At 38.0% G+C, this 14,912-nt stretch overlaps 1 pseudogene; it reads left to right on the forward strand.

Annotated features, from left to right (window-relative positions):
- LOC133550918 (unconventional myosin-XVIIIa-like) overlaps window positions 1-14,912 on the forward strand; it is a 95,596-nt pseudogene that overhangs the window by 45,721 nt on the left and 34,963 nt on the right.

Here is a 14,912-nt window from a genome sequence, read left to right on the forward strand (position 1 = left end):
AGTTCTTGGTTTCTTATGTGTGTTTATTGTTAGGCAGTTTCACTAACGTCCTCCCAGCGCGGCAAGAACACACAACAACAGCAGTCCGTTTTCGTCTACCGTAAAGCAGTTCATCTGCCGTAAACAGCATTGATTGATTGATTGAAACTTTTATTAGTAGATTGCACAGTTCAGTACATATTCCGTACAATTGACCACTAAATGGTAACACCCCAATAAGTTTTTAAACTTGTTTAAGTCGGGGTGCCATCTATTGTACAAGCATATGGTTAGAAAAACAAGGATGGACAATTCAACCCTTAACTCAACAATGAGTAGATGGGTGTTATGTGTGTGTAAATGTGTAAATAAATGAACACTGAAATTCAAGTATTTCTTTTATGTGTATATATATATATATATATATATATATATATATATATATATATATATATATATATGTATGTTTGTATGTATGTATGTATCTCCTGATGATTGAGGGAACCCCTCATGAAACAGTTCTGTAGAGATGAAGTAGTCTTGTGATTTTTTTCCCACACCTACATATTGCGCTCTACCACGGTATCGAGCACTATTCTCTGGATAATCCAATCAAGACATATGTATATATATATATATATATATATATATATATATATATATATATATATATATATATATATATATATATATATAGCTAGAATTCACTGAAAGTCAAGTATTTCTTCTATATATATATATGAAATACTTGACTTGGTGAATGTAAATATACTCCACCCCTATTAACCACGCCCCCCACTCCCCACATTCTGAAATCGGAGGTCTCAAGGTTGGCAAGTATGCATCCGTATGATATGATATGATTACCCCTAATATAAATATAATTTGTGTAACTTGCAAAATAAATGCATTGGCAAACAAGCGATTTTTGTATCCTTATCTCGATCTTTTTTACATTGTTGAAATCAAATGTTAGCAAAGCCCAAACGAACACCTCTGTGTGTCGCCAAAGTGTATGCAGCCTATAGAAATGTGCGTACAACAGCAATGAAGATGGCATATGACAGTGCACATTTTCCATGTTAAAATCAGGTTTTTGTACATAATCAAGCTTGTTACATGAGGGCTAAGTGTAGCAGAGGCGAATGGTTGAAAACAGCATAATGAACATAGTATATAAGTGTTATTGAGAAAGTTAAAACAGTTATTTATGACTGAAAAAGTGGTCATACTTCACTTACTTTTCCAACTTGGTTCATTACACCGTTTTCATCCTCAGGAAGTCGCTGAAACATCCGCTGTCACTTCCTTTGTGTCTTTATATTGTTGTGTTTTGGCTTATAGTTGTAGCGTTATGGCTTTATGTTGTGGCGTTTGTAGTTGTGGCTTTTGCAATCGTGCTAGAGCTGAAAGTTATTGTGTTGTGGCTTCGTGCTGTTGTGTGTACATTTGTTGTGAGTTTTCTCAGCTACTGTAGCTGTTTATTAAAAAGAGTAGTAACAGGTCAAACCACTGCTCATTTAATCTGAAAAGATTTGATTGCGCGTAGTTTCTCAGGTAAACCTACTATTTGTTCAACCTGAAGAGATGTTGGTTTTACTTAATTTTTTGATATTGATAATATATATATTTTATGTTTAAAAACAACATGAAAACTAGCAGGTCAATCTACTGTTAAAATGTTGGTCACTGTACTTTTATTTAAAACATCTTAAAATGTTGAAAAAAGAGCAGAAAATATTTCTTTTTTGTTAATTGAACCTAAACTGGGATAGGCTCCAGCACCCCCCGAGAGGGAAAAGCGATAGAACATGGATGGACGGGTGTTGCACTTTATTCAAATAAAATGTGAATGCGTTGGCCATTAATTAGTGTTTACTTGTTTGTTTGTATCGATAATTCATGTATACCTAATTCCCTTACACGAAATAACCATAATATAGGAAACTTTACATGTAGTGTCCAGTATCCCGTTTTTATTATACGGTCACACTGGTTGATTTTTTTTTGCTAAAAAGTTACTGATTCGATTTTAACTCATTGAATAATTTCGTATGGCATAGTTCTACTGGAAATGAACTAATACTGTCCCTGAATTGTATTGGCAACAGCAAATTAGAATCGACTCTTCGTAAAACTAATCGTTACAACCCTAATATTTACATTCACTTTCTAAATGATTTAACAAACCAATGACAATACCTAAATAGGATGTTTAAATGCTGAATCAATCAATTATACATCTTAAAAATGCAACCATTCAGCTTTTTATAGATGAGCTTTTCTAAAACAATAATGACTTAAATATCCACAACCGTCTATAAACTGCATACTAATAAGTATTAATCTCAAAAATATGCTTCGTAAATTATGAATTCAGTCTTTACTCTGCTTTATTATGCTTAATAGTATGTACATATTATAAAGTGTTATCAAAATATTGTATACAAGCAATACAATAGCGCAGTCTAGCAGCTTCGCCAAGTTAGCTACACGCTTGGTTTTTGATTATTCCTTTCTTCATTTCATTGTATACCATCCATTTCTTCTCAGCACTGTCCTTCGCGCTATGGTTGACAAACAAAGTTATGGCCGTCTTTAGCTATAAGCTATTGCGAGCAAGTTAGACCAGATGTTTTGGGCGGATCTTACGGGCTTTATTGTGACATTTACTGTTCCAACTAATGTTTGGGATGCTTCTAACTAAAATTTTAGCTTGGAACTTAAAGCATAAATATTAGCTGGGAGACAGCTCTTACAATTTCTCAAAACATTCTTGAATTGCTGCGATGAGGTGGCGACTTGTCCAGGGTGTACCCCGCCTTCCGCCCGATTGTAGCTGAGATAGGCGCCAGCGCCACCCGCGACCCCAAAAGGGAATAAGCGGTAGAAAATGGATGGATTCTTGAATTGGAGCACTCTTAAGTTGAGGTACTACTGTATTTCAATTCTGCATATTGATCTATTGAGAACCGCTGGTTTGATCTTTTGTGTTGCTTCTTCTTGTGTAGGTCAAAGTTGAGAACAAGTCAGATGTAAGTGTCTTTTGATCATGTACTTTTACACATAATACTCCTACCACAACATGCCATATAAAGTAAAGAACATTTGTGTGCACACATATTTATTGTCATCACTGGTTGTTATGTTACAATACCCCCCTTTCTAAATTGAAACATCCTCTTCTTCTTGTGAGCCAAATTAGAGATGATGATGTAATGCAATAAATGTTTGTATTTCCGCTTAATGCACTTTTATTGTCCCCTGAATCATTTAATTAAGTGATGCCCAGGGCTAGTCGTTTGCCAGGAAAAAGCAATTAAAAGAAACTGCTGAATGTAATGGATTTACTGCATACACATTCGTTTTAATGAAGGTTTTAAAGATACCTTTCCACCAAGCAGTATAGTTCAAGAGTGAAGAATACACTCTATAGACTATTCATTTATAATGTATGTTAAAGCGACATACTCGTTGGTATTCCATTTTGTTTAAAGGAGGTGAACAACATTGAGTCTGCTCTCAGTAGGATTCGTAACAAATCGTGTTTTTTATCTAATTGAAATTTAACATATAAATAGGTTTACAAGATATATTTAAAAATAATATTTGGAGTTCACTTTGTGGTATAACTCTGACTCTATGGCTACTCTCAGGCAGTTTACCGTTGAGGTTGATAACACAACAAAAACTAGATATTAGTTACAGTGGTACCTTGGTTTTTGATAGTAATTTGTTCTAAAACGCAGCATTTTTTCGCATAATCTAATAATCCATACCAGACACACAAAACACATTTTATAAAAAAAAAAATTGTTTTAATACCGAAAAAAATGCAAAATACAAATAATGATTAAAAATTAAAAATGAACAAATAACATCACTTTTACCTGTGTTAAAAGTGATGTTAATTGGCAAATACGACAATTAGCACAGACACTGGAGTAAAAAAGAGGACTACTTTCACACTTTACTAAAAGTTATATAATCTATTATGGATTTTTCAATATCTATTCACAGGGCATGCTATTGAGGTCCCCCACCCTGCCACTTAGTGGTATTGTGTGTGACGCAGCAGCAGTAGTATGACACTATGCTAACATTAGCTTCCAACAACAAGCGGACCGGTGCAAAATACAACAAACTGAGGCACTTACCAGCATTACAGTAATGGAGGCCATCACAAATTTTGTTGCTAAATATTCACGCCCGCACTTACTGGCTTTAAGCGGCTCGTTCAGGTGCTGGTACGCTATGATCATGCAACACAATATCTGACTGGAACTGTTATTTTTGTATTTAGTATATTTGTAACTGTAAGTCTTGTAAGATTACTGACGATGTAGTGCAAGCTAACTATAAAAAAAGGGCGGTAGACGCTTCTCGGTAGGTACTTTTCTTTATCTCCTTGCACACAGCACTACGGTCAAGGGGTCCATGAAATCAACAACACACTTCTGGTCTTCACAATAACAAAACAAGGGTCTCAGAAAAATAGCTTACATATTTACTGTTACCCTTATTACAACAATGCCTTGATAAAATGTGCAGTGGTTGAATGTTGCAGTACAAATGCACTTTCACATGCAATTCCTTTAATTTCAAAATTGCACATGTAAGACTTGAATGTTGCCTACCGTTTAAGTTGAAACTGTTAAAGGGGAAGAGAAAAAAGGACATTTGTATTTTTTAACCGAGTAAAGACATTTTTGTTATTTTAGTGCAGATCGAATTAAATTGTGATGAATCGTTTTATTTTTCTTTAATTGTGCTTAATCAAACCTAATGAATTGAAATCAAACCAATTTAGGAAATTGGCCATGATACTCAGGTTCTATCCAAGAACGCACGGACAATGACTGTGTGCTCAAATGTAGACTGACGCAATCACTTGCACACACAAGACAGCATTTTATGGTACAATATGTCACACAATTGTGACTTTGCAACCCCACAACTTAAAAAAAAGCAGAGGCCAAGTCGCCAAGGCATGAGTTGCTTTTTCTGGACATTTGATTACATTAAATATCAAGGAGGCAGAAGGACTAGTTTGTTAGACACAATGCTTGGCCGTACAACAACAAAGATTGCATACAAAAACCTTGACAAATGTTGGAGGGAAAAACTGAGTTGCCACTGTATTTCGATAGCCTTGACAACATTTGAAAATGGAAAACAAGTTTGTTCCATATAATAGTGAAGCAAACTGCATTCAGTCATTCTGTCATCCTTTTGTGCATTGCTGTGTGGTGCAAATATGTTGGGACATTCAGTCACTTAACCTATAAAATGGCTGTGTTGATCTGTTTGCACCCAGTCTGATGTAGATGCTAGTCAGTCACAGGCAATTACCAAACCTGGGCTAGGCACTGGAATTGGTCCACAGTCAACTCCATCATCAGCTGAAGAGAACAACAGTAACACTGACATGGGCGGTTCAGACCCTCCAGGAGAGGAAAAGAAGTCCGGCGGTAAAAAGGTGGTGAAGATTGTGAGGAGAGTTGTTCGGCGTGTGGTTCCTGCTGAGACGGGCCAGCAGAATCATCAAGCTGTGTCCGAGGCTGCTCAGGCTACCGCTGGGGTGAGCTCAGCCCCTAAAACCACCAAAGCTACCGGGGAGGACAAGGATGACATCTCCATGGGCTTGGCCAGCCTCATGGGCAGAGGAAGAACAAAGGAACACCGTCCTCGCACCCGCAACCAAGACCGCAAAGAAGACGTCAAAGAAGAGCTTAAACAGGAGGAGGAAAGAGGAGAACAAAACACGGTGGAAATAATGGAGGAGTCTCCATCCACACCTGTACCCAAGAGTCCATCACCAAACTTTGCACCACCGAGTTCAAAGCCTCTTATACCATTGACTGGCTTTATCCCCTCACCCAAACCTGATCCTTTCGCTCCACCAGCCGGCTTCATCCCTGCCCCAAAACAAAATCTTTTGACTCCTCCACCTGGCTTCATGCCTGCCAGGAAATCGAGTCCAGCTCCACCAAAACCAAATCAACTGGCACGACCTGCAGGTTTTCTCCCTGTCCCAAAGACCGACCCTTTAGCACCTCCTGCAGGGTTTATCCCAAAGTCCCGTTCAGTTGCTGTAAAGAAACCAGAGGTACAGAGTGAACCAAGCCGCATGTTTGCCGTGTAACCCTTGAGTGGAGCATGTTGAGTGATAATAACAGAGGTCATATTATTTGCTGAAGGACTAGGAGACTTATTAATTGCTCTCGTGTGTGCTTGTGTGTGTGTGTGTGTGTGTGTGTGTGTGTGTGTGTGTGTGTGTGTGTGTGTGTGTGTGTGTGTGTGTGTGTGTGTGTGACCTCAGCTTTACAAAAACATTTCCTCAAAAATGTGTTCATTATCTCAGACAAAAAAAGGCTTTTGTATAATAAAAACCTTCTATAATGAATTTTCACTAAGTGAACAAAGCAGTTTATGATCCGTCCAGACCTCATCAGTGGGTAAAATGCTGCGCTCATGACCTGGTCTATCCAGTAAGAGTTGCTATTAGCCACTAAGCTGTGACTCATTAGTGTCACTCTCTGCTAGCAGACCATTACAGTTGCGCCAGGAGAGCTGTGGATGATGTTATAGTCAAGCATATACACATAAACATGAAAACCTTTGGTATTATGTGTGTCTGTAGTAATAGCTATACCAATATATAGTATGTGATAATAAGATGGGTGCTGCACATGATTAACTCCAAACTGAGGTTATTGTAATACTGTACATCAGTGAACACCAGAGCAAACCTATAGATCCTAAGTTGTTCTTTTTAAAACTGTGGATCCCACACTTTTCACAATCACATACCCCCTCAGATATTTGACCTGAAGCCACGTACCCCCTAATCCTGCACTTCTAAAAACGCTTAAAGCACTGTAAGCAAACGATGAAACACATTTTGGTAAAAGACAGAAGAGCATGCTCTCCCTTATCTCCCCTTCATGAATGCACGCATATGCCCGGTAATAGGTAGATTTATCGAGCAGTAGTGCATAGAATTCACCGGCTCGTATGATGAACATAAGTAACTGCACATATACGAGTCAGTGTATCCTGTCAAGAAACAAATCACAGTCTCGTAGATTCGAAAATGCACTAATTAGTCACAGCACCATGTAAGAAGACCAGCCCCTATTTAGCACACACTATTTACATGACATCTCCAAGATAATCACTCTTGAGGCACAATCTGATCATCAAATGTACGTATTTGTTTATGTAACACACACAGAACAATGAACAACTTTGTGTCTGATCCTTTCTTTGTCTGCACTGTTCACATGGGGCGATTAAGTGCACTGCATAACAATGAGTGCTCAGACACCAATGTCATAACACTGTTTTAACTTTTATTCACATCCTCTATATCAGTGGTTCTCAACCTTTTTTCAGTGATGTACCCCCTGTGAACAGTTTTTTAATTCAAGTACCCCCTAATCAGAGCAAAGCATTTTTGGTTGAAAAAAAGAGATAAAGAAGTAAAATACAGCACTATGTCATCAGTTTTTAATTTATTAAATTATATAACAGTGCAAAATATTGCTCATTTATAGTGGTCTTTGTTGAACTATTTGGAAAAAAAATAACAAAAAAATTGTTGAAAAATAAACAAGTGATTTGATTATAAATAAAGATTTCTACACAAAAAAGTAATCATCAACTTAAAGTGCCCTCTTTGGGGATTGTAATAGAGATCCATCTGGATTCATGAACTTCATTCCAAACATTTATTCACAAAAAAGAAATCTTTAACATCAATATTTATGGAACATGTCCACAAAAAATCTAGCTGTCAACGATGAATTTTGCATTGTTGTATTTTTTTCACACTTTATGAACTTACATTCATATTTTGTTAAATGTATTATTCAATAAATATATTTATAAAGGATTTTAGGATTTTTGAATTGTTGCTATTTTTAGAATATTTAAAAAAAATCTCACGTACCCCTTGGCATACCTTCAAGTACCCCCAGGGGTACGCGTACCCCCATTTGAGAACCACTGCTCTGTATGTCAACTGCCGTACCCCACTTTGGGAACTCAGCATCTAAGGCAGGGTTATTCAGCTAACTTTTTGGGTGGACCGCAGGAAAGCTAAGACCTGGACTTCTCTCTTCACTTGTTTTTGCATCCCTGACGAGTATCCTCTGCAGTGGACATTAGATTTTTGTTTATTTATTTTGTCAGTATTGCTAAATTTGGAAAAAAAAAAACTTTTGTCTTTGGAACCTACTGCAATGGAACAGGGTTTCCACGGGTCATTAAAAAAAAACATTAAAAGTCACTAAATGGATTTTGCAAAAATTAAAGCCTTGAATGGCATTAGAAAGCATTAAATACGACGTCCGGACACATGAAAAAAAATTAGACAATTGCAATTGGCAACAAAAAAGACAACAAAACAAAATACCTGACCAAGTTTTTCCAATTGGGGGAATAACTGCAGTTCAAGATGTTGAATATTTATTGAAATGGAACTTTTGCTAACAAGTGCGTTCTTTTTGATGTTATAACTTGTGAATAACTTATTTATTTAAGATAAATAAGTTATTCACATTTCCGTTAAAATACTACAGTAATGAAAAATATTTTTATTGTGTTTGAAAAAGTTACTTGCATTATTTGTTACGCATTGTTGATGTTATGTTATTACTTTAGTGCTTGATTAGCCATTGTTAACGTAAACTTTTCAACTATTCAACAATATTATCTATTGTCAAATGCTTCCAATGTTGTCTTAACAGACAATTGTATTCTCTTCATTGTATATAACAATGATCTGCAGTAGTACATCGGCATTCAAATTGTTTTAGGCTGCATTCAAAAGGCATTAAAAGCATTAAATTAGAGTTGCGGATACCTGCGGAGAAACCCTGTAGAAGCTAGCCATGGAATAACTATATGACGCCGCTTTGTTGCTTTTAGGATTCTGAAAAAAAAATATTAGTCTTTTCCAAGTTTAGTGAACTGAAATTGCGGGCCAGTTTGCCTGTATCGGATTCGGGCCCTGGGCTGCCAGTTTAATAGCACTGGTCTAAGGGGTTGTACAAAACGTTTTTAATAAGACTGTGCTGTTTTATTCAAGTTAAAACAGTATTGGTATTCTTAGAGCCTAAAAACAATTCTCAAAGTACATTTTTGAACAGTTTCCTGAAAGGTTCCGTGTCCAGGAAAATGGATGAGATGGTCAACATTGCAACGTTTACCCTTGAGAACCGTAGCTCTGTTGTTTTTGTTGCTGCTCCATGTAGAATTTTCATGTTATCTCAAGATTTTTAAGTTCATTCAAGTTCTAATATTTTAAGTATTATACAGTACCAGACGGCCAACAGAAATACTTTACCATTTCTTAGTTCCTGGCACAGTAAAGTTCATAAAATATACAAAGCTTCAACTAAATTCATTCATTCACTCATTGTTATCATTTCACTCTGTTTTTGTGTTTAAGTTAAAGTTAAAATACCACTGATACACACAGTAGGTGTGGTGAAATTACTTTCCGCATTTGACCCATCCCCTTGTTCCACCCCATGGGGCGTGAGGAAAGCAGTGAGCAGGAGCAGTGGTCGTGCTCGGGAATCATAAATGGTTTGCGTTCATATGAAGGAGACTTGTTTCCCATCGGTGGCCATCAATGATAAACCCTGTCCTGTTGCAACCCCCCATTCTACATCGAGTGAACAGGTGTGTGTGTGTGTGTGTGTGTGTGTGTGTGTGTTCATCTTCCCATACGTACCGCTTAGTGTTTCCTGCATTGAAAAGCACATTTCATGGATGCACACCTTTGCATTGAATTGCTGGCCCTGCAATTGCAGGTTCCAGAGCTCATTCCCACTGAGGAAGATTACAAGCGTGTGAAAAGGATCTTCACCATTCCTGGCAATGACGTAAGGTCTTCCTCCCTCTGTTTGTTTGCACCGCCTTTATTTTCTTTCTCTTGTCATACTTTGCAAACTTCCCCAGCTAGAAGCACACCAAACTTAAAATGAGAGACTGTGCTTCCCCCATGACAGGAAGGTTTCTAATTCCTGGGATCCTTGACAAAGTGAAATTGGAGACAAAGTAGATATTTTTATTACCTTCTGAAAGAAAGCTTGGAGAAACATGTAGGCTTTTGTGCACTTCTTTGCGTTACCTGTTCATGAAATGCACTTTTTCAAAGAAACCCCTGAATTTTTGATCTACTATTAATGAATGCACTAGATTTTCAGTGCATATTCTCTATTTTGTGCCGTGTGCTGTAACAAGTCCTGCTGGGTCACTTCGGTTTGTCCATTCCTATGCGTGTGCCCAGTTTTTCCTTCTGCTTTGTTGATAGTATTGTATTGCTTTGTTGCTATTCAATACGAGCAGGGGTGAAATACTTGGCCTGTTAGTATTGTGTATGATGATGACACTGGTTATTTCTGATCTCTGCTTCTCTGTGGGTGGTTGGATGTCGATATCCCGCTGTCCTCTTTGATGCTTGCATGGCTAGCATGCGAGAGGCCACAAATCCTCTCAGGTACAATCTGCTTGACCGCAGCCTCTCTGTTTTCCCCCGGATGTTTGCCAGAGATTGTTTTTTGTTCCCTCTTTCTAAATGCTACTTTGTCCGTGCCTGCATGCTGCCTTTTGTCCCAACATGGGTCTTTATTGGTCATGCAGGGGGCCTGGAATGTGGAGTGCTGTGATGCTTTCTTACCTGAGTCTCTGAAAGACAAATTTGACTTGTGTTGTATTTAGTTTGTCTGGAATGCTCTAATTACTAGCGTAACTGAACACTACTATGCATTTCAGTAATATGGTTGGTATGGGTAAACTGTATGTATCAATCTCAATAACATTGTTTTCTGTAAAAGCTTTTCATGTATTGACAATGTTGCATGCTGTGAATTCCATCCCCCCGTGAATTTTGGGGATACATCTATTGTTGTCCGTCCACCACAGAGTTTTTGTGTATCACAGTTGTACAAAACCCAACACCAGTGAAGTTGGCTTGTTGTGTAAATCGTAAATAAAAACAAAATACAATCATTTGCAAATCCTTTTCAACCTATATTCAATTGAATAGACTGCAAAGACAAGATACTTAATGTTCAAACTAGAAAAGTTTTTGCAAACTGAACTTTCCTCCTCTTTGTCTTTGTGATGTCAGATGAAACAAAAAATTAGCTGTTTGGCCACAATATGTGTTTTGAGGTGAAAAGGTCTCCCGTCCAAAGGCAAAACCCAGTAACTCAATTTTGGTCAAAACTTAGCTGATAATAATTTTGGAGTTATTAGGTGATATGCTTTATATTAGTGTATGCAATATTGTAATTTGTTCCGTAAGTAAGCTGCTTACTTACGGAACAAATTACAATTACAATTACAAATTACAATTACAATTATTGTTCCGTAAGTAAGGTGCTTACTTACGGAACAAATTACAATATTGCATACACCAATGTAAAGCATATCACCTAGTAACTCCAAAATTATTATCGGCTCAGTTTTGACCAAAATTGAGTTACTGGGTTTTGCCTTTGGACGTCAGAGGTGAGGCCTTTATTCCCAGGAACAGCATTCCTACCATCAAGCATGGTGGTGGTAGTATAATGCTTTGGACCTGTTTTGCTGCCAATTGAACTGGTGCTTTACAGAGAGTTAAGTGGGACAATTAAAAAAAAGATTACATCCAAATTCTTCAGGACAACCTAAAATCATCAGCCCGGAGGTTGGGTCTTGGACGCAGTTGGGTGTTCCAACAGGTCAATGACCCCAAACCCATCCATCCATCCATCAATCTTCTTCCGCTTAGCCGAGGTCGGGTCGCGGGGGTAGCAGCCTAATTAGGGAAGCCCAGACTTCCCCAAACACACATCAAACGTGGTAAAGGAATGGCTAAATCAGGTTAGAATGAAGGTTTTAGAAATGCCTTCCTAAAGTCCTGACTTAAACGTGTGGACATAGCTGAAGAAACAAGTCCATGTCAGAAAACCAACATATTTAGCTGAACTGCACCAATTTTGTCAATAGCGGTCATAAACTCAACCAGAAGCTTCCCAGAAGCTGCCAAAAGTGCTTTATTGCAGTGAAACTTGCCAAGAGACATGTAACCAAATATTAACATTGCTGTATGTATACTTTTTACCCAGAAGATTTGGTCACTTTTTCAGTAGACTCGTAATAAATTCATAAAAGAACCAAACTTCATGTTTTTTTTTTGTGACCAACAAGTATGTGCTCAAATCACTCTATCACAAAAAAATAAGAGTCGTACAAATGATTGGAATCTCTAGACAGCCATGACATTATGTTTTTTACAAGTGTATGTAAACTTTTGACCACGACTGTATATACTTTGTGCTTATGGTACCTCAGTTTTCATTTCAAAAGATCAGATAAAATTGTACAAAAATCAAAGCATTTTTTCTCCATAAGAAATAATAATTAGACCAGGCCCTATGTCGCAAATGCGTGGGGATTTTTGTTCGGACACTAGATTCCGCGGAATGATAAGTGGGCAAAGACTAGTTTTTTTCCAAGCAAAATTTTTGGCAGTATATTAACTTTTAGTGAAAATGTTTGTCTATTGCAAGTAAAGGATACTTGGAGGGATACGTCGTTTACAACTGTGTATTTCGTGTTGAAATTTACTTTTTTTTCCCCCTTGCCTTACTGTGTGCGACTAATCATAACAACTTGGACGATTAAGTCAAATCAGCAAATCTTGAAATACCTTGATGTGTCAATAATTATTAGTGCACTGTTTCTGCATTGTGTCATAAATTTTAGTGTTTACACATCCCGAAGAGCTAACTTGTCGGTTGACTTTCTTTCTTTCTTTCTTTCTTTCTGTCTGTCTGTCTGTCTGTCTGTCTGTCTGTCTGTCTGTCTTTCTCTTTTTCTTTTTCTTTTTCTTTTTCTTTCTCTCTTTCTCTTTCTCTTTCTCCAGCCCAAACCTCCAGAGGACCCCGTGACCATTCTACAAGTCGCACACTCAGCAGCAAAGGTTAGTGTTAAGATGTCTGTAATATGCTACAGCATCAATAAATGTCTGTAATATGCTACAGCATCAATAAAAGAGCTGTTCTAAGGCGACACTGCTCATTTAGTTTTTGTGGCTGCAGTCTATTCATATTTTTTCAAAAGTTTATTATTTTGTACAGCTCATGTATTCTGTGTAATCTGCTTATCAATTTATTTTTCTCTCTAGTTTGTTGTGTACTGTACATGCTTTGAAAAAAAACACTTTACATCTCAGACATCTTTCGACTGAATATGTTTCAGTGACCTGAGGGTTCAAAGCATCCTTTGTGTGTCCTGAAAAGAGCTTTTCAATAGATTTTTAACGGAAAGTTCACGTGTAATGGACAAGATGATGAAAACATTTCATACCAACTACTGAGTGCTTTTGAAAGTTCACATGAAGGATGCATGTAGAGCGTGTTATTGGATTATTTGTCACTCGACAGTTTATCACATGTCTAATCACTTGTTTGTATCAATTCTGCTCATCCTGGTTGAACCAGGAGCAGACGGAGGATCACATTGCAGCAGAGAGAACCTGGTACAACAGTGAAAAAGTATGGCTTGTCCACAAGAATGGATTTTCCATGGGTTAGTCAACTGTTTTGCTTATTAAACCTATTTCACAAATACAACTTCCATACAAGTAAATACAGCAATGAAGATAAATTCCCATTGTTGTCATGCAGCAACTCTCCTGAAGACAGAAGCAGGCAGTCTGCCGGAGGGGAAGGTGAAAATCCGCCTGGAGAGTGATGGATCTTTATTGGATGTGGATGAAGATGATGTTGAGAAGGTAATACATCATCCCTTCAGCTCTTAAACACATCAGTCAGGAAGGACGGCAGATGAAACCTCATGTTACTTTGAACTTCAGGCAAACCCTCCGTTGTTTGAGCGAGTGGAGGACCTGGCCTCTCTTCAGTACTTAAACGAGTCCAGTGTGATCCATTCACTCCGGCAGCGCTATGGCGGTAACCTGGTGCACACCCACGCCGGTCCCAACATGGTGGTCATTAACCCCATTAGTGCCCCTTCCATGTACTCTGAGAAGGTAAGAATTGCCAGTGTTCATCAGGGTTTCCCAAAGTTCAAGACTGAACATAAGTCTCTAGTCACTTTTTATTTGGTTGCTGATTGAAAATATGTAAGTTGTATTACTGACTGTTAACCAGGCACGCCGTTTATTGGCTTTTTGATTTTTTTGGGGTCCAGGGGAATATATCTAATTTGAACCCAAACAGTTTAGGTTGGACCCCGCACAATATGGACGAACATTTTGGGACACCTTAAAGGGTCCTAATCAAAATGTTTTTTCTACATTTAAAACCGTTCTTGTGGTCTACATTATATGTACTGTAGGGAAGGGATTAATATGGCCAAATTCCTGGGTAGCTCTCGTGTGAGAGGAAGGTGGGGGCTTAATAATTTTGCAATCCAGTCTGCTGAAAAGGGTTGGAAAGCACCACTCTACAAAGCAACTGATGCCGTGGTCAAAGTTGGAATTGCTACAAAACATCCATCCATTTTCTACCGCTTATTCCCTTTGGGGTCGCGGGTGGCGCTGGTGCCTATCTCAGTTACAATCCCTGCGATGCGGTGGCGACTTGTGCAGGGTGTACCCTGCCTTCCGCCTGATTGTAGCTGCCACAAAACACATTTTCAGATATTCAACACTCTACTACCGTCTGGCAGCTAAAGTGGATAGTGCACCCCCTACAATTCGTCACGTTTCATGTGTCAGGTATGCCGTGACAAATGGGGTCATATGAATCCCCTGTATTTAGTGGTAATACTATGGTCAACATTTTGCATAGATTTTGTTTTACAGACCATCTTCAAGCCATTTTTTGATTGTCTCTTCAGAAAGTGCCGTTTTATGTGCAGTCTTATTTACATACCAAAGCCCTTATTTGGACTAAGCCTCCTTC

This window comes from Nerophis ophidion, linkage group LG04 (assembly GCF_033978795.1).
Source record: "Nerophis ophidion isolate RoL-2023_Sa linkage group LG04, RoL_Noph_v1.0, whole genome shotgun sequence".
In the NCBI taxonomy this organism is placed as follows: Eukaryota; Metazoa; Chordata; class Actinopteri; order Syngnathiformes; family Syngnathidae; genus Nerophis; species Nerophis ophidion.